The 20,001-nt window shown below is 46.4% G+C and overlaps 1 long non-coding RNA gene across 1 annotated transcript in view; it reads right to left on the reverse strand.

Annotated features, from left to right (window-relative positions):
* LOC137371407 (uncharacterized) overlaps positions 1-20,001 on the reverse strand; it is a 44,962-nt gene that overhangs the window by 17,367 nt on the left and 7,594 nt on the right. The window contains exon 2 of the long non-coding RNA XR_010975215.1: positions 13,419-13,704. This is a non-coding gene — a long non-coding RNA (uncharacterized lncRNA). The remainder of the gene's footprint in view (positions 1-13,418; positions 13,705-20,001) is intronic.

Genomic DNA, 20,001 nt, shown 5'->3' on the forward strand with positions numbered 1-20,001 from the left:
ATGCAGAGCCTTTCGTTTTGACCTTTTATTATTTTTGTAACCTCTTTCCTTATCTGTTGATTTACTCTTAGATTTGTACGCTCTGTCCCTTCCTGTCACAGTCTGTTTATCATTTCCATATTAATACCTTTCTCTCTTGCCTTGACTCTACTCCTTGATTTACCATATCTTCCCAAATTTGATCCCTTGCCCCCACTATTCAATTTAAAACCCTCTCTATTTCCCTAGTAATGCAGCTCACTAGAACACTGACCCCAGCACGGTTCAGCTGTAGACCGTCCCAATGGTACAGCCATCACTTTCCCCAGTAATGGTGCCAGTGCCCCATGAACCAGAACCCACTTCTACCATACCAGTCTTTGAGCCACGCATTAATTTCTCTAATCTTATTTGCCCTATGTCAATTTGCACATGGCTCAGGTAATAATCCAGAGATTATTACCTTTGATGTTCTGCTTCTTAATTTGGCACCTAGTTCCTCATACTGACTATGTAGAATCTCTTTCCTAGTCCTGCCTATGTCGTTGGTACCTACATGGACCATGACGACTGGATCCTCCCCCTTCCACTGTAAGTTCCTCTTCAGCCGTGAGCAGATGCCCCGAACCCTGGCACCGGGCAGGCAACACAGCCATCACAGAGAACAGTGTCAATCCCCCTAACTATAAGAAAGTAAAGTAAGGTTAAGAAAGTAAAGTAAGTTTCTTGCAGTCTTAGGCAGGGATTAACAGGCTCTGCTGCAGAGTAGCTGGTTAGTTAAGTAGCGACCAGTCAAATCTGGATGCAGCAGTTTTAGCTTCAAAAGGTATAAATACAGAGGTCTGGATGCAGCCTGCAAGCGGTGTGCAAATTGCAAGCTGAGTGTAGAGATTCAAATTTGATGAGTGGGGATTTTAAGTGTTGTTTCCTATCCTGAGTGGCGTGAAACAGGGCTGTGTTCTCGCACCCATACTTTTGGGGATTTTTTTCTCTCTGCTGCTCTCACATGCGTTCAAGTCTTCAGAAGAAGGAATTTTCCTCCACACAAGATCAGAGGGCAGGTTGTTCAACCTTGCCCATCTAAGAGTGAAGTCCAAAGTACGGAAAGTCCTCATCAGGGAACTTCTCTTTGCTGACGATGCTGCTTTAACATCTCACACTGAATAGTGTCTGCAGAGTCTCATCGACAGGTTTGCGGCTGCCTGCAACGAATTTGGCCTAACCATCAGCCTCAAGAAAACGATGCTCCATCCATCAATATTGGCGCCCATGCTCTGGAGGTGGTTCAAGAGTTCACCTACCTAGGCTCAACTATCACCAGTAACCTGTCTCTAGAAGCAGAAATCAACAAGTGCATGGGAAAGGCTTCCACTGCTATGTCCAGACTGGCCAAGAGAGTGTGGGAAAATGGCGCACTGACATGGAACACAAAAGTCCGAGTGTATCAAGCCTGTGTCCTCAGTACCTTGCTCTCTGGCAGCGAGGCGTGGACAACGTATGTCAGCCAAGAGCGACGTCTCAATTCATTCCATTTTCGCTGCCTCTGGAGAATACTTGGCATCAGGTGGCAGGACCGTATCTCCAACACAGAAGACTTCGAGACGGCCAACATCCCCAGCTTATACACACTACTGAGTCAGCGGCGCTTGAGATGGCTTGGCCATGTGAGCCGCATGGAAGATGGCAGGATCCCCAAAGACACATTGTACAGCGAGTTCGCCACTGGTATCAGACCCACCGGCCGTCCATGCCGCCGCTTTAAAGACGTCTGCAAACGCGACATGAAGTCCTGTGACATTGATCACAAGTCGTGGGAGTCAGTTGCCAGCGTTCGCCAGAGCTGGCGGGCAGCCATAAAGGCAGGGCTAAAGTGTGGCGAGTCGAAGAGATTTAGCAGTCAGCAGGAAAAAAGACAGAAGCGCAAGGGGAGAGCCAACTGTGTAACAGTCCCGACAAACAAATTTTTCTGCAGCACCTGTGGAAGAGCCTGTCACTCTAGAATTGGCCTTTATAGCCACTCCAGGCGCTGCTCCACACACCACTGACCACCTCCAGGTGCTTACCCATTGTCTCTCGAGATAAGGAGGCCAAAGAAGGTATCTTTATAAAAGTCTGGTCTGCAGTTAGCATTTAACTGGGATTTACCCTCGAAATAAAGTAGGGTTAAGAAAGTAAAGTCGGGTTAAGAAAGTAAATTAGGAGCATGCAGGCAGATAGGGAATGGGTGATCGCCAGGCAACCTCAGAGAACAGGCCGGCAGTACAGGAGGCCCCTGATATGATCTCACTCGCTAATCAGTCTTCCAGTGTGGATACTGGTGAGGGTGATGGTTCCTCAGAGGAGTGCAGTCAGACCCAAGTTTGTGGCACCAGAGGTGGTTCAGCTGCACAGGAGGGTAGGAAGAAGAATGGAAGAGCAGTAATGATAGGGGATTCGTTAATTAGGGGAAAAGACAGGCGTTTCTGGGGCAGTAAACGTGACTCCAGGATGGTGTGTTGCCACCCTGGTGCCAGGGTCAAGGATGGCACAGAGCGGCCACAGGACATTTGTCTGGGAGAGGGCGAGCAACCAGTGGTCGTGGTTCACATTGGTACCAATGACAGAGGTAATCCAGAGCTCCCTGGATGACAGAAGAGGTAGAGACGAAGATAAAGAAGAAAAAGTGTGCTTATGGCAGATGTCAGGTAGAAAATACTATTGAAAACCAGCCTGAATATAGAATGTCCAGAGGGGAAGTGAAAAAGCAAATAAGAGAAGCAAAGAGAGAGCGTGAAACGAGACTGACAGCTCGCATTAAAGGAAATCCCAATCTATAGGCATATAAATAGTAAAAGGGTGGTAAAAGGAGGATGGGGATTGTTCAAAACCCTTGTTCAAAAAAGGGTGTAAAGATAAGCCCAGCAACTACTGGCCAGTCAGTTTAACTTCGGTGGTGTAAAACATCGAGAAAAAATAATTCAGGACATCAATAGTCACATGGACAAATGCAAGTTAACTAAGGAAAGCAGCATGGATTTCTTAAGGGAAATCATGTTTAACTAACTTGCTTGAGTTTTTTGAGGGGGTAACAGAGAGGGTTGATGAGGGAAATGCTGTTGATGTGGTGTACATGGACTTTCAAAAGGCGTTTGATACAATACCACACAATGGACTTGTCAGCAAACTTGTAGCTCATTGAATAAAAGGGATGGTAGCAACATGGATATGAAACTGGCCGAGTGACAGGAAACAAAGAGTAGTGGTTAATGAATGTTTTTCGGGCTGGAGGAAGGTTTGATTAGATTAGATTAGAGATACAGCACTGAAACAGGCCCTTCAGCCCACCGAGTCTGTGCCGAACATCAACCACCCATTTATACTAATCCTACACTAATCCCATATTCCTACCAAACATCCCCACCTGTCCCTATATTTCCCTACCACCTACCTATACTAATGACAATTTATAATGGCCAATTTACCTATCAACCTGCAAGTCTTTTTGGCTTGTGGGAGGAAACCGGAGCACCCGGAGAAAACCCACGCAGACACAGGGAGAACTTGCAAACTCCACACAGGCAGTACCCGGAATCGAACCCGGGTCCCTGGTGAGGCTGCGGTGCTAACCACTGCGCCACTGTGCCGCCGAGTTCCCCAGGGATCAGTGTTGGGACCCTTGCTTTTCCTGATATATATTAATGACCTAGACCTTGGTGTACAGGGCACAATTTCAAAGTTTGCAGATGATACGAAACTTGGAAGCACTGTCAACTGTGAGGAGGATAGTGTCGAACATCAAAAGGACAGCAACAAGTTGGTGTAATGGGCAAACAGGTGGCAGATGAAGTTCAATGCAAAGACATGTGAAGTGATTCATTTTGGTAGGAAGAACATGGAGAGACAATTTAAGATAAAGGGTACAATTCTAAAGGGCGTGTAGGAGTAGAGGGACCTAGGTGTATATGTGCATAAGTCATTGGAGGTGGCAGGACAGGTTGAGAGCGGGGTTAATAAAGCATACAGCATCCTGGGCTTTATTAATTGAGGCATAGAGTACAAGAGCAATGAAGTTATGTTGAACTTGTATAAGACACTAGTTTGGCCTCAGCTGGAGTGTTGCATTTGGTTCTGGGCGCCGCACTTTAGGAAAGATGTGAGGGCATTGGAGAGAGTACAGAAAAGATTCACGAGAATGGTTCCAGGTATGAGGAACTTCAGTTATGAAGATAGATTGAAGGTGTCGGGACTTTTTTCCTTGGAGAAGAGAAGGCTGAGAGGTGATTTGATAGAGGTATACAAAATCATGAGGGGTCTGGACAGAGTAGATAGAGAGAAACTGTTCCCATTCGTGAAAGGATCGAGAACGCGAGGGCACAGATTTAAAGTATTTGGTAAGAGAAGGAAAAACTTTTTCACGCTGCGAGTGGTTAAGGTCTGGAATGCGCTGCCTGAGAATGTGGTGGAGGCAGGTTCAATTGAAGCATTCAAAAGGGAATTAGACAGTTATATTAGAAGGAAGAATGTACAGGGTTATGGGGAGAAGGCAGGGGAATGGAACTGAGGCTGTTGCTCTTTCAGAGAGCCAGTGCGGGCACGATGGGCCAGATGGTCTCCTTCTGCGCAGTAACGATTCTGTAATTCTGTGACGACAACAACTGGATCCTTCCCCTCCCTCTCCAATATTCTTTCAAGCCAGTTCGAGATGTCACTCACTCTGGCAGAATGTAGGTAACACCCCACACTGGATTTTGTGCTGGAGGTGGGGCTCCTGGTGCCGAGCCGAAAAGGCGGGGGGAATCCTGCCTCTGAAGATCCCAGTGGTGTGGGAAGAGGCCATTAATTGTCCCTTTATCGGCCACTTAAGGGCCTCAATTTTCCTCTGGGCAGGAAGGCCACCGTCGGCCTATACTGCCCCGGGGAAGATTGCTGAGCAATGGGCCCTCCTCCCTTCCGCGCCCCGCCACCCGTCGCGTTTCTCCATGCCTCCCTGCCTCCGATCCCGCATTGGGGGGTGGGGGGGCCCATAAAATCCCAGCCCCCATGTAAGACTCTTGATCCTGCTTATAAAGGATGTTATCCATTGCCCTAGTAATTGAATTCCCTGTAACTACCACATTACACTATCACTCGTCCTCCTCTCACCTCAATATGTACAACCTCCTGCTCCAAGGTGCCCTGGCCAGCATTCTGGCTGTCCTCTGATAGTCTTTATCCTTATCCTCACAGATAGCAATATTGTAGCTGTTGGATAGGATCAGATTCTGTGGTCTCCTGGTTATCTATCTCACCTGAGTTCCCCTGACTCTGTACGTTATTGGTCACACCAACCCCATTCTGATTCTGCCCCTCTCAGTCAGGTGTGACCGAGGTCGAGACCAAACTGTCCAGATACTTCCCCTCCCCCTGCTCCCTTATGTGTCAGTGTGTCTCCAACTCACTCCAGCTCAATGACTGAGCTGGAGAGATTCCAGGTGGACTCATCCACTGCAGATGTGTTCACTTGAGACAATCTTGCTTTCTACAAACTACCACATACTGCAGTCCAGACACACAACCTGCTCTCCCAATCTTAGCCTAGATTATTTATATCTACTTTTTGGTTTGTGCAAGTTTTTGTTGTCTTTTTTGACACTGTAGCTTTCACTAAGCACTAAAACACTGGACAAAAATTTTAAATACTTACTGCCTCAAAGTTACATGAACCACAACAAATATTGCAGACGAAAAGCATCACATTCTTTCCACTCTGATCCAAAATCCCACTCTCATGAAATACCCAAATTTTACACTCTGTTTATGATGCATTTCATTTACGACCACTCTGTACGACCACTAGGAGAATCACTTTCGGAGAACATGGTGAAATGGGCAGGCATATGGCAGATGAAATTTAACAGAGAAGTGCGAAGTGTTGCATTTTGATGGGAAGAATGAGGAGAGGCAATATGAACTAAATGATACAATTTTAAAGGGGTTGCAGGAACAGAGAAACCTAGGGCGTATGTACACACATCATTTAAGATGACAGGACAAGTTGAAAAGGCTGTTAAAAATCCATACAGGATCCTTGGCTTTGTTAATAGTGGCATAGAGTACAAAAGCAAAGAAATTATGCTAAACCTTTATAAGATGCTGGTGAGGCCTAAGCTGGAGTACTGTGTTCAAATCTCGGCACTACATTTCAGGAAGGATGTCAAGGCCTTGGCAAAGGTGCAGAAATGTTCTGGTAGAATGGTACTAGGGATGAGAGACTTCAGTTATGTGGAGCGACTGCAGAAACTGACGTTCTCCTTGGAGCAAAGAAGCTTCAGAGGAGATTTATTAGAGGTGTTCAAGATCAGAATAGTTTTGATAGTTTCTCCTTATTTACCCTGTTTCCAGAGTCATAGAGTTATACAGCACAGAAACAGGCCCTTCAACCCATCGTATCTGTGCCGGCCATCAAGCACTTAACTATTCTAATCCCATTTTCCAGCACTTGGCCCGTAGCCTTGTACGCTATGGCGTTTCAAGTGCTCATCTAAATACTTCTTAAATGTTGTGATGGTTCCTGCATCTACCACCTCTTCAGGCAATACGTTCCAGATTCCAACCACTCTCTGGGAGAAATTTTTTCCCTCAAACCCCCTCTAACCCTCCTGCACTTCAGCTTAAATCTATGCCCCCCTGGTTATTGACCCCTCCACTAAGGGAAAAAGTTTCTTCCTATCTAACCTATCAATGCCCCTCATAATTTTGTATACCTCAATCATATCTCCCCTCAGCCTTCTCTGCTCTAAGGAAAATAACCCTAGCCTATCCAGTCTCTCTTCATAGCTGAAATGCTCCAGCCCAGGCAACATCCTGGTGAATCTCCTCTGCACCCTCTCCAGTGCAATCACATCCTTCCTATCGTGTGGTGCCCAGAACTGTACACAGTACTCCAGCTGTGGCCTAACTAGCATTTTATACAGCTCCATCATAACCTCCCTGCTCTAATATTCCTTGCCTCGGCTAATAAAGGCAAGTATCCCATATGCCTTCCCAACTACCAGTACACCACTGGTCACAGGCTTCCACTCGCAAAAAACAACCCTCGACCATTGCCCTCTGACTCCTGTCACTAAGCCAATTTTGGATCCAAATTGCCCTGGATCTCATGGGCTCTTACCTTCTTAACCAATCTCCTATGCGGGACCTTATCAAAAGCCTTACTGAAGTCCATATAGACTACATCAACTGCTTTACCCTCATCGACACATCTTGTCACCGCCTTGAAAAATTCAATCAAGTTAGTTAGACATGATCTCCCCCTGACAAAGCCATGCTGAGTATCCCTGATTAATCCCTGCCTTTCCAAGTGGAGATTAATCCTGTCCCTCAGACTCTTTTCCAATAGTTTCCCAACCACTGATGTTGGACTCATTGGCCCGTAATTAACTGGTTTATCCCTGCTACCCTTCTTAAATAATGGTACCACATTCACTGTCCTCCAATCCTCTGGTACCTCTCCTGTGGCCAGAGAGGGTTTGAAAATTTGTGTCAGAGCCCCTGCAATCTCCTCCCTTGCCTCACATAACAGCCTGGAATACATCTCATCTGGGCCTGGGGATTTATCCACTTTTAAGCCTGCTAAAACAGATAGTTCAACAGTGCAATGCGCTTAGCGGCTATGACAGGTTCCAGCTCTTCAAAGTGAGATTGAAACCAGTCTGCATTCTGCTTCACACGTTTACCATTGGTGGTCATTGCTGAGTCATAGATGGCGCCTCTGATGTGGGCCCACTTGGTTTCTGCATCCCCTGCAAGAGTGTTTTGAAGGGCTTTTTCAAGTTAATTTAGAAACTTATGTAACAGCTGTGGATAAGAAATTCTGCTGGTGTTGATGCGCGGGCGGCCCTGGAGTGATGCAGCTTCTTTGGTTTGAGTCTAACCTTGCTGCACACCAGGGAGTGGTTCGGTGTCGCAGTCCGCACTGTGGAAGCTGCATGTGATTTGAACGCTGTTTAAAGAAGCTCGCCTTGTGACGATGAGGTCCAGCTGAAGCCAACGACGTGATCTTGGTTGCTTCCAAGAAACCTGGTGACAGGGTTTAGTATGAAAGAACGAGTTGGTGATGCAGAGATTGTGATAGGTACACAACTCCAGCAGTCTCTGTCCATTCTCATTCATCCTTCCAATGCCATAGCACCCAAGGCAGGAGGGCCATGAGTCATGGTCGTCCCCAACCCTGGCGTTAAAGTCCCCCAGCAGGAGCAAATGTTCGGTATTGGGAATGCTACTAATGATATTATGGAGTTCCTCGTAGAACTGGTCTTTAACTTCAGGTGGGGAGCAGAGTGTTGGAGCATAAATGCTGAGTAGGTGTACTGGACCAGAGGCGGTGAGCAGTCGGATGGTTAGTATGCGTTCCGAGCCATTTGAAGGTGGCTCTATCATGCTGAGCAAAGAGTTTCTGATGGCGAAGCCCACTCCATGCTTTCTTGGTTCTTCAGGATCCCTACCCTGCCAGAAGAAGGTGTAGTCTTGCTCTATTAGAGATCCGCTCGCAGGGAGGCGTGTCTCCTGAAGTGCTGCAACGTCCACATTGAGTCTACTGAGCTCGTTGTTAATGATGGCAGTCTTCCGAGAATTGTTGATTTATGTAAGGTCTTCCGACAGGCCAGGATACATAGTTCTGACATTCCAGCTTGCAAAACGAAGGGATGGTACCTTCTTTCCTTTCTTTGTCGTGCTGTTTGGTGCGGTGTTACAGTCCACTTGTCGGGCAATGACCCTGAGCTCCAAGCACCCATTGAGGCAGGTGGACTGTTGCAGGACAGAACCTTACTGACTGGGGGCTGCCCGGTTTGAGGTGGGCGGTAGCTGTCCAGTGAGATGACCTCTCCCACCTACAAAGGCAACCCGTGGCGCCCCATCTCTGGTGGATGCCCCTGGGAGGAGGTGGGGGAAAAGGAGTGCTGGGGGGAGGGGGTGTGAGGGGGAGGGGTGCGTGGGGAGGGGGTGGAGGGAAGTGGGTGCGAGGGGGGTGAGCTGGGAGGGGGGTGCAGGGGGGAAGGGGGTGCGGGGGGTGAGCTGGGAAGGGGGTGGGAGGGGGGAAGGGGGTGGGCGTTGCACAAAGAACAGCCTGGCGCTGCACAAATGACTACTGGCAACACCTATGCAGTCGTATTCAGCTGGCCTCCGACACCGGAAACATCAGAGGAATGTATGATGGCATGAAGAGAGCTTTTGGGCCAACCATCGGGAAGATCGCCCCTCTCAAGAATAAATCAGGGGACATGATCACTGACCAACGCAAGCAAATGGACCGCTGGGTGGAGCACTACCTAGAACTGTACTCCAGGGAAAATGTTGTCACTGAGACCACCCTTCATGCAGCCCAGTCTCTGCTAGTCATGGATGAGCTGGACGAACAGCCAACAAAATCGGAACTCAGTGATGCCATTGATTCTCTAGCCAGTGGGAAAGCTCCTGGAAAGGACGGCATTACCCCTGAAATAATCAAGAGTGCCAAGCCTGCTATACTTTCAGCACTCCACGAACTGCTTTGCCTGTGCTGGGATGAGGGAGCAGTTCCACAGGACATGCGCAATGCCAATATCATCATCCTCTATAAGAACAAGGGTGACTGCAGTGACTGCAACAACTACCGTGGAATCTCCCTGCTCAGCATAGTGGGGAAAGTCTTCGCTCGAGTCATTTTAAACAGGTTCCAGAAGCTGGCTGGCTGTCGAGCAGAGAGATCCACCATTGACAGGCTGTTCTCCCTTCACCAGCTACAGGAGAAATGCCGCAAACACATGCACCTTCACTGTTTGGGATCTTCTTCTCCCTACTGCTCTGACATGCGTTCAAGTCTTCAGAAGAAGGAATTTTCCTCCACACAAGATCAGATGGCAGATTGTTCAACCTTGCCCGTCTAAGAGCAAAGACCGAAGTACGGAAAGTCCTCATCAGGGAACTCCTCTTTGCTGACGATGCTGCATTAACATCACATTAACAGCATTAACAGAAGAGTGTCTGCAGAGACTCATTGACAGGATTGCGGCTGCCAGCAACAAATTTGCCGAACCATCAGCCTCAAGAAAACGAACATCATGGGACAGGACGTCAGAAATGCTCCATCCATCAATATCGGTGACCACGCTCTGGAAGTGGTTCAAGAGTTCACCTACCAAGGCTCAACTATCACCAGTAACCTGTCTCTCGATGCAGAAATCAACAAGCGCATGGGAAAGGTGTCCACTGCTATGTCCAGACTGGCCAAGGGAATGTGGGAAAATGGAGCACTGACACGGAACACAAAAGTCTGAGTGTATCAAGCCTGTGTCTTCAGTACCTTGCTCTATGGCAGTGAGGCCTGGACAACGTATGTCTGCCAAGAGAGACATCTCAACTTATTCCATCTTCGCTGCCTCCGGAGAATCCTTGGCATCAAGGTGGCAGGACCGTATCTCCAACGCAGACGTCCTCGAGGCGGCCAACATCCCCAGCATATACACCCTACTGAGCCAGCAGTGCTTGAGATGGCTTGGCCATGTGAGCCGTATGGAAGATGGCAGGATCCCCAAGGACACATTGTACAGCGAGCTCGTCACTGGTATCAGACCCACCAGCCGTCCATGCCTCCGCTTTAAAGATGTCTGCAAACGCGACATGAAGTCCTGTGACATTGATCACAAGTCGTGGGAGTCAGTTGCCAGTGATCGCCAGAGCTGGCGGACAGCCATAAAGGCGGGGCTAAAGAGTGGCGAGTCAAAGCGACTTAGCAGTTGGCAGGAAAAAAGACAGAAGCGCAAGGGGATAGCCAACTGTGTAACAGCCCCGACAACCAATTTTATCTGCAGCACCTGTAGAAGAGCCTGTCACTCTAGAATTGGCCTTTATAGCCACTCCAGGCGCTGCTTCACAAACCACTGACCACCTCCAGGCGCTTACCCATTGTCTCTCGAGACAACGAGGCCAAAGAAGAAGAAGAAGAAAAACAGATAACACTTCCTCCATTTCAATGCTAATATGTTCAAGTATATCACAATCCCCCTCCCTGATCTCTACACCTACATCGTCCTTCTCTATAGTGAACACAGATGAAAAGTAATCATTTAAAATCTCACCTATGTCCGCCGGTTCCACACACAGATTGCCACTTTTGTCCCTAATGGGCCCTACTCTTTCCCTGGTTATCCTCTTGCCCTTAATATACTTATAAAATGCGTTAGAATTTTCCATTATCTTGCCTGCCAGTGTTTTTTCATGCCCCTCTTTCCTCTCCTAATTACTTTTTTAAGTACCCCGTTACACTTTCTATACTCCTCTAGTGCCGCCACTGTTTTCAGTGCTCTGAATCTGCCATAAGCCTCCTTTTTTTTCCTGATCCAATCCTTTATGTCCCTTGACATCCAGCGTTCCCTGGACTTGTTGGTCCTATCCTTCACCTTAATGGGTACATGTTGGCTCTGAACTCTCATTATTTCCTCTTTGAATGACTCCCACTGATCTGATGTAGACTTTCCTACAAGTAGCTGCTCCCAGTCCACTTTAGCCAGATCCTGTTTTATCTTCTTAAAATCGGCCTTTCCCCAATTCAGTACCTTTATTGCCGGTCCGTCTTTGTTCTTTTCCATAACTACCTTAAATCTTACAGAGTTATGGTCACTATCCCCGAAATGTTACCCCACTGACACTTCTACCACGTACTGGCTTAAAAAGCTCTCCTGTATGCATTTTAAGAATTCTGCCCCTTTAAGCCTTTTGCACTAAGACTATCCCAGTTGACACTGGAGAAGTTGAAATCCCCTACTATTATTACCCTATTATTTTTACACCTCTCTGAGATTTGCCTACATATCTGCTCCTCTATCTCTCCCTGACTGTTTGGAGGTCTGTAGTACCCTCCCAGCCAAGTGATTGCCCCCTTTTTGTTTTTAAGTTCTACCCATATGGCCTCATTTGAGGAACCTTCTAAGATATCATCCCTCCTTACTGCAGTAATTGACTCCTTGATCAACAATGCAATGCCATCTCCTCTTTTACCCCTTCCCCTGTCACACCTGAAGATTCTATACCCTGGAATATTGAGCTGACAGTCCTGCCCCTCCCTCAACCATGTCTCTGTGATAGCAATAATATCATAACGCCATGGGCTAATCAATGCCCTCAATTCATCTGCCTCACTAGTAAGACTTCTTGCATTAAAATAGATGCAATCCAGCCTTGCATTATTCACTTGTGCCTTAACAGGTCTATTTTGCTCTGCCTTCCAGACTGACTCAGTTTCTCTTCTATATTTGACTGTGCATCACCCTCTACTGTAACTCCACTAGGTATCCCATCTCCTTGCCAAATTAGTTTAAACCGCACCCCCCCCCCCCCCACCGCGGCCAACAGCACGAGCAAACCTCCCAGCAAGGATGTCGGTCCCGTTCTGGTTCAGGTACAACCCATCCAACTTGTACAGGTCCCACCTTTGCCAGAAACAGACCCAGTGATCCAGGAAACTAAAGCCCTCCCTCCTGCACCACCTCCTCAGCCACGCATTCATCTGCTCTATCCTCCTATTCCTATACTTAGTAGCACGTGGCACCGGGAGTAATCCAGAGATTACAACCTTTGAGGTCCTGCTTTTTAATCTGCTACCTAGCTCCCTAAATTCTTGTTGCAGGACCTCATCCCTCTTTCTACTTATGTCATTGGTACCAATGTGTACCACGACCTCTGACTGTTCACCCTCTCCCTTCAGAAAGTCCTGCAGCTGCTCCGAGACATACTTGACCCTAGGACCAGGGAGGCAACATACCATCCCGGAGTCTTGTTTGCAGGCACAGAAACGTCTGTCTGTTCCCCTTACAATTGAATCCCCTATCAGTATGGCTCTCCCACTCTTTTTCACCCCCTCCTGTGCAGCAGAGCCATCCGTGGTGCCACGAACATGGCTGTTGCTGCTTTCCCCTGGGAGGCCATTCCCCCCAACAGTATCCAAAGTGGTACATCTGTTTGCGAGAGGGATGGCCACAGGGGACCCCTGCACTACCTGCCTGCACCTACTACTCCTCTTGGTGGTCACCCATCCCTTTTCTGCCTCTGCAGCCATTACCTGTGGTGTGACCACCTCACTAAACGTGCTATCCACGACATCCTCAGCATCGCAGATGCTCCACAGTGAGTCCATCCGCAGCTCCAGCTGTGCAATGCGGTCAGCTAGTAGCTGCAGCTGGACACACTTCCTGCACACATAGTCGCCAGGGACACTGGAAGTGTCCCTGATTTCCCACATAGCGCAGGAGGAGCATGCCACGGGCTGAGCTCTCCTGCTATGACTTACCGTTAGATTAAGCTCCTTAGTTACTTCCTTTAATTTAGAGTACTAATTACGATAGGGACCTTATTTTACTCCAAACACTACCTACTACAATCTAAATTCCCTACCTTTACTTTTACTGCAGCTATTGAAAGTAGTAAAAAAGGGTATAAATACTCACCTGTTCCTACTTAGCAATCAGCTGCCTCCCCTTGCATAGCGTCACTTTCTGAACTGTGACGTCAGTCGTGGAGCTCTCTCGCTGTTCCTGTGAGAGTGTGTGAGAGTATGCCTCTTTTAAGCCTCTGGAACTCCCACTCGCCGGTGCTTGTCCCCTTGCAGGTCTGCCTTGGTCTCACTCTTTCCCTGGCCTCTCGCAGCCTCTTTTAAGCCGCTGGAACTCTCGCTCGCCGGTGCCTGTCTCCTCGCAGGTCCGCCTTGGTCTCAGTGGAAGAAGGGTTGGTAACCTGAAGACACAGATTTATGGTGATTGACAAAAGATGAAAGGTGACAAAAGAACATAAGAAATAGGAGCAGGAGTAGACCATTCAGCCTCTCAAGCCTGCTCTGTCATTCAATAAGATCATGGCTGTTCTTCTACTCCACTTTCCTGGCCACTCCCCATATCCCTTGATTCCCCGAGAGATCAAAAATGTATCATTTTCAGTCTTGGATATACTCAATGATGGAGCATCCACAACCCTCTGGAACAGACAATTCCAAAGATTTACAACCTTCTGAGTGAAGCAATTTCTCTTCATCTCAGTCCTAAATGATTGACCCCTGAAGCTGAGGCTGTGCCTCTGTGTTCTAGATTCCCAGCCAAGAGAAACAATCTCTCAGTGCCTACCCTATCAAGCTCCTTCAGAATCTTCCATGTTTCATTCCTCTAAAATCCAGAGACTTGGCCCAATTTACACAGCTTCTCATCATTAGACAACCCTCTCATCCCAGAAACAAATCTCATGAACCTTCGTTGTACTGCCTCCAAGGCAAGTATATCCTTCCTTGGATATGGAGACCAAAACTGCACACAGTACTCCAGATGTGGTCTCATCAAAGCCCTATACAACTGTAGCAAGACTTCCTTATTCTTGGTCAATCACCTTGCAATAAAGGCCAACATGTCATTTGTCTTCCTAATTGTTTCCTGTACCTGCATGCTAACTTTATGCCTTCCTTGTTTGAGTACAACCAAATCTTTCTGAATATCAACATTTATAAGTTTCACGCCTTTTAAAAAATATTCTGTTTTTCCATTCTTACTACCGAAGTGAATAACCTCATACTTCCCATATTATATTCTATCTGCCACCTTGTTGCCCACTGACTTAACCTATTCATATTTCTTTGCAGACTTTGTGTCCTCCTCATAGTTGATATTTCCACCTAACTTTGTATTGTCAGCAGACTTTGATACATTACTCTCGGTCTCTTCATCTAAGTCATTAATATAGATCATAAATAGTGGAGGTCCCAGCACTAACCCTTGCAGCACTCCACTAGTTGCAAGCTGCCAACTTGAAAGTGCTCATTTATCCCCAGATCCCCACATCTGCCTGATTCGCAGTCACACCCTCCTGTCCCTGACCATTGACCAACTCCAAAGTTCTACTTGACCTAAGGGGTGTGACTGCCTCCTGGAACAAAAAGTCTAGGTAACTCTCCCCCTCCCTGATGCCCCACAATGTCTGCAGCTCAGACTCCAGCTCAACAACTCTGATTTGAAGTTGCTCAAGCCACAAATACACTGCAGATAATGGTTATCTGGGATCACAATGTGTTCCACAAACTCCCACATATCGCAGTCATGGTATGCCACTTGCCCTGCCCGCCATGTCTGTCTATCTTCATTTATTTGATTTGATTAGTAAACTAGTTAATAATTTAGTAAAGTAAGAGCAGGTTACAGTCTCCGAGCTTGGAGGCAAAAGAACACAGACCAGCTACTGAAGGTAAAACAAAAAGAATAAAAAGCAGCATTTTCTTCCCCCTCTGCAGAGAATTCCCACTTGCACCAAATTCCTGACTTTAGTACTCAGTTTACAAAGCATTCTGTTCCCCACATAAGGATAAGCAAACAGCGAGTTGTGATCTGAAATGCACTACCTGAAAGAGTGATGGAAGCAGATTCAATAGCAACTTTCAAAATAGAATTGGTTAAATATTTGAAGGAAAAAAAAATTGCAAGGGGAATGAGACTAGTTGGATAGTTCTATCAAAGAGCTGGCACAAGCACCATTGTCCAATTGGCCTCCTCCTCTGGTGTATCATTCTATGACTCTAGGATTACTAATAGTTACAGGTAGGATATTAGGGCATTATACCTATTTCTACATGTTACATATAAGCTATCAGTGAGTTACTGTTTTAACGTTCTTAGACTTGACACTATCTTTATAACATTCAACCGAGTCTTGACACATTTGACGTCTTAAGCGATAGTCATACAGAGAAATAAACAATATTACCTGCTTTTGTTCTGGGTAGCAATGTTACCATCATTGATTCTTTTGCTTTTGTCTTTCTCTATGAATTGTGAAGGAAAGTTTATGATCTTTTTAGGGCTTCTAGTCACTCACACCCATCCTTGTAACCTTGATAATTCATTATGGCATGATCAGAGTTGTTTTTCAGTTTAGCTATTTTTCGTTTTTCCGAACTAATCTGTTGTTCATTGTCTTGTTGTTCGTGATATAGACTACGCTTTTCGGGAAGACCATTTATCCCTTGTTTAAGCATTCCTTGCTGACAAAAGACCTCTGCTTGCTGACAAAGTTTTTTTCTTGCTAAAGGTCATCCAAGGCCATTCTCGGAATGAACAAATTGACCATTTTATTATTTTGAGCTATAGTGCAAATCCACAAGCTACGTACAAGTGAAAAAGAAAGCTAAAGCCTTAATCATGAGATAAAACCAAGTCCTAATTCTATGTATATAAGAATTGGGTATCTTAAACTGTGTCTCTGTTGATTATGAGGGGACTCTGAGTGTTACCAATATTACTATGATCAGTGTTAACGTTTCGGGTCAGTGATCCTTCATCGACCCTGTTCCGATGAAGGGTCACTGACCCGAAACGTTAACTCTGCTTCTCTTTTCACAGATGCTGCCAGACCTGCTGAGTGGTTCCAGCATTTCTTGTTTTTATTTCAGATTTCCAGCATCCGCAGTATTTTGCTTTTATATTACTATGATCAGTGTTATTTCAGTGGGTTACTATTAGTTACTGTCAGAATCAAAGTTCCTCCCACTTCTGGTTTCCATCTGTGAATCTCTCCCCCACCTTTTGTTTCCCTTGTTTCCATCTTTCCTTCACCATCGATTTCCCCTCTTCCTTGTCCTTGGGTTTCCTTCTTTGCCTGCTTGCGATGACCTCCCGATTCTTGAAATTTCTAGCACATCAACTGCTGCTGCAAAACTATGAGCAAAGTTGCTCTACCACTGGGGTCCCAACCTTCATAAAGTAAATGGTACAACAGTTTCAGATGTCTTGCATAATCAGTCATCACATGGCCAGATGTAACATGATCAAACCTCCAGGAATACAATCAACTAGAGTTGGCAATGCTGTTGGAAGAATGAAGTGGACCATGTTCAATTGATTTCTTGAATAATTGGAAATAGTATAGAGCACAGGAAGTGCTTAAATTCATATTTGAAATATAGAGGCAAGTTACTGAATCAACCTCAATCTCATCAACTACAATTGTAAAGTTGTAAACTTACATTGCTTAGTGAAAGGTTGCCAACCCTCCGGGATTGTTCTGGAGTCTTCGAGAATTACAAACTAATCTCCTAGACAGTGTTGTGAACAACAACTACTTGTATTTATATGGCACTTTTAATGTAATAAAATGTTCCAAAATGCATTTGACGGGAGTGTTTAAAGCAAAATTTGACACCTAGCTGCAAAAGGAGATATTAGGGCAGATGACCAAAAGCTTGGTCAAAGAGGTAGGTTTTAAGGAGCATCTTAAAGGAGGAAAGAGAGGCAGAGAGGTTTTGGCAGGGAGTTCCAGAGTTGAACGCATGTCTATCAATGGTGGAGCAACTAAAATCTGGGATGCGCAACAGGCCAGAATTAGAAAAAAACAGATATCTCAGGGTTGTGGGGCTGGAGGAGATTACAGAGACAGGGAGTGCCAAGGCTGTAGAGGGATTTGAAATCAAAGATGAGAATTTTAAAATCGAGGCTATGCTTATAGAGTCATAGAGAGATACAGCACTGAAACAGGCCCTTCGGCCCACCAAGTCTGTGCCAACCAACAACCACCCATTTATACTAATCCTACATTAACCCCATATTCCCTACCACATCCCCACAATTTTCCTACCTACACTAGGGGCAATTTACAATAGCCAATTTACCTATCAACCTGCAAGTCTTTGGCTGTGGGAGGAAACCGGAGCACCCAGCGGAAACCCATGCGGTCACAGGGAGGACTTGCAAACTCCGCACAGGCAGTACCCAGAACCGAACCTGGGTCGCTGGAGCTGTGAGGCTGCGGTGCTAACCACTGTGGGCTGGGAGCTACTGTAGGTCAGTGAACGCAAGGGTGATAGGTGAATGGGATTTGGTGCGAGCAAGAACACGGACAGCTGACGTTTGGTGATGTCAAGTATATGGAGGGTAGAACACAGAGACTGGCCAGGGGTGTATTGGAATAATTAACTCTAGAAATAACAAAGGCATGGATGAAGGTTTCAGCAGCAGATGAGCTGAGGCAGGGGCCTCAGGTGTTGGACAATGTTACCTTCCGGAGAGCAGCGAAGAGGAGTCCAGGTACACCCGAGTTTGAAAAAAACAAGTGAACAGTGACATCACAGAAAAGCTGTAAAGTGATTGGTTGGTGAGTAACTGCTGTTAGGGAGTATCTGTAAATAGCTGATAGGGTGCGTGTGTAAATAGCTGGGTTATAGCGTCACAACAACTGGCAGACTAAAAACGAGTAAAACATTAAATATTAATAATAAGGAACAAGTGAGTAGCTGGTGAGTTTTTTTTTGAGTAAGGTTTATGTTAACTAGTGAACTATATTGATTATTGGTCGGATTTATCAGTACTCATGAGATTTTATTAATAATTCTAAGATGTTGCAGTATTGGTAAGGTTTCTTTTTTAGCAGTAGCAAAGGATCAACTAATAAATAAAGGAACTGCAGGGGTGCTTCAACCTCAAGTGTGCACCTCTTGTGCTATGTGGGAGCTCCAGGATGCTTCCCGTATCCTGGAGAACCATTTGTGTCGGAAGTGTTGTAAATTGCAGCAGCTTGAGCTCCGGATTTTGGAACTTAAGTGGCAGCTGGCAACACTGCAGTGCATTCGTGAGGATGAGAGCTACGTGGATAGCACGTTTATAGATGTGGTCACCCCAGAGCTTAAGAGTATGCAGGGAGAGAGGGAATGGGTGACCACCAGGCAGTGAAAAAGAATTAGGCAGATAATGCAGGAGACCTCTGAGTTCATCTCACTCTCCAAAAAGTATTCAGTTCTGAATACTGAGGAAACTGATGCTTCACCTGGGGAGTGCAGCCAGAGCAAAGTCCACGGCACCACGGGTGGCTCATCTGCACAGGGGGGTACAGTGAAGACTGGAAGAGTCATACTGATAGCTGATTCAATAGTCAGGGGAACAGACGGGCGTTTCTGTGGACACAGATGGGAATCCAGGATGGTGCGTTGCCTCCCTGGTGCCAGGGTCAAGGATGTCACTGAGTGGCTGCAGAGCATCCTGAAGGGGGAAGCTGAACAGCTAGCAGTCATGGTCCACATCGGAACCAACGACATAGGTAGAAAGAAGGATGTGGTCCTGCAGTCAGAATTTAGGGAGCTTGGTAAGAAATTAGAAGCAGGACCTCATAAATAGTTATCTCTGGATTACTTCCAGTGCCACGCGCAAGTGAGTATAGAAATAGAAAGATAAGACAGATGAATGTGTGGCTGGAAAGCTGGTGCAGGAGAGAGGGCTTTAGATTTCTGGGACATTGGGACTGGTTCTGGGGGAGATGGGACCTGTACAGGTCAGACGGGTTGCACCTGAACAGAGCTGGGTCTGAGTTCCTTGCGGGACATTTTGCTAGTGCTGATGGGGAGGGTTTAAACTAGTTTTCCAGCCACGCATTCATCTGTCTTATCTTTCTATTTCTATACTCACTTGCGCGTGGCACTGGAAGTAATCCAGAGATAACTATTTATGAGGTCCCGCTTCTAATTTCTTACCAAGCTCCCTAAATTCTGACTGCAGGACCACATCCTTCTTTCTACCTATGTCGTTGGTTCCGATGTGGACCATGACTGCTAGCTGTTCAGTTTCCCCCTTCAGGATGCTCTGCAGCCACTCAGTGACATCCTTGACCCTGGCACCAGGGAGGCAACGCACCATCCTGGATTGAGCTAAGGAACAAATAAGGGGCAATCACACTGCCGAGAGTGTACTATAGACCGCCAAGCAGTCAGAGGCAGATAGAAGAGCAGATAAGTAGACAAATCTCTGAGATGTGCAAGAACAATAAGGCAGTAATAGTAGGGGATTTTAACTACCCCAATATTAACTGGGATAGTTTTAGTGTGAAAGGGATTGAGGGAGCAGAATTCCTGAGGTGCATTCAGGAGAACTTGTTTGGCCAGTATGTAGCAAGTCCAATAAGAGATGGTGCAGTTTTAGACTTAGTTTTAGGAAATGAAGCTGGGCAGGTAGAAGGAGTGGCAGTTCAAGGGCATTTTGGTGATAGTGATCACAATTCAGTCAGTTTTAACATAAT

The sequence above is a fragment of the Heterodontus francisci genome, chromosome 6 (assembly GCF_036365525.1).
Source record: "Heterodontus francisci isolate sHetFra1 chromosome 6, sHetFra1.hap1, whole genome shotgun sequence".
NCBI classification, from domain to species: Eukaryota; Metazoa; Chordata; class Chondrichthyes; order Heterodontiformes; family Heterodontidae; genus Heterodontus; species Heterodontus francisci.